Below are 250 nucleotides of genomic sequence, written 5' to 3' on the forward strand. Positions count from 1 at the left end.
CAAAGAAATAACTATTGATTGAATGTACTATTTACAATCTCTTTGAAAGTGCAAAAGAGCTAAAAATTAAGATATTTGAAAAATATTTTCTGTACTTAAATATTACTACAAAATAAGACTTTTAAGAAAAATTTTGGAGGTTCTATGGTGTCTCCAGCGAAGGATAGTTGAATATGATTACAGTACCAGTCATGGATTCTCTCGTACTGTGCCAGTCTAACGTCACAGAGCCAAGAGAAGAACTTACTAC

The sequence above is a fragment of the Nannospalax galili genome, unplaced genomic scaffold (genome assembly GCF_000622305.1).
Source record: "Nannospalax galili isolate Female #2095 unplaced genomic scaffold, S.galili_v1.0 scaffold10, whole genome shotgun sequence".
NCBI lineage: Eukaryota > Metazoa > Chordata > Mammalia > Rodentia > Spalacidae > Nannospalax > Nannospalax galili.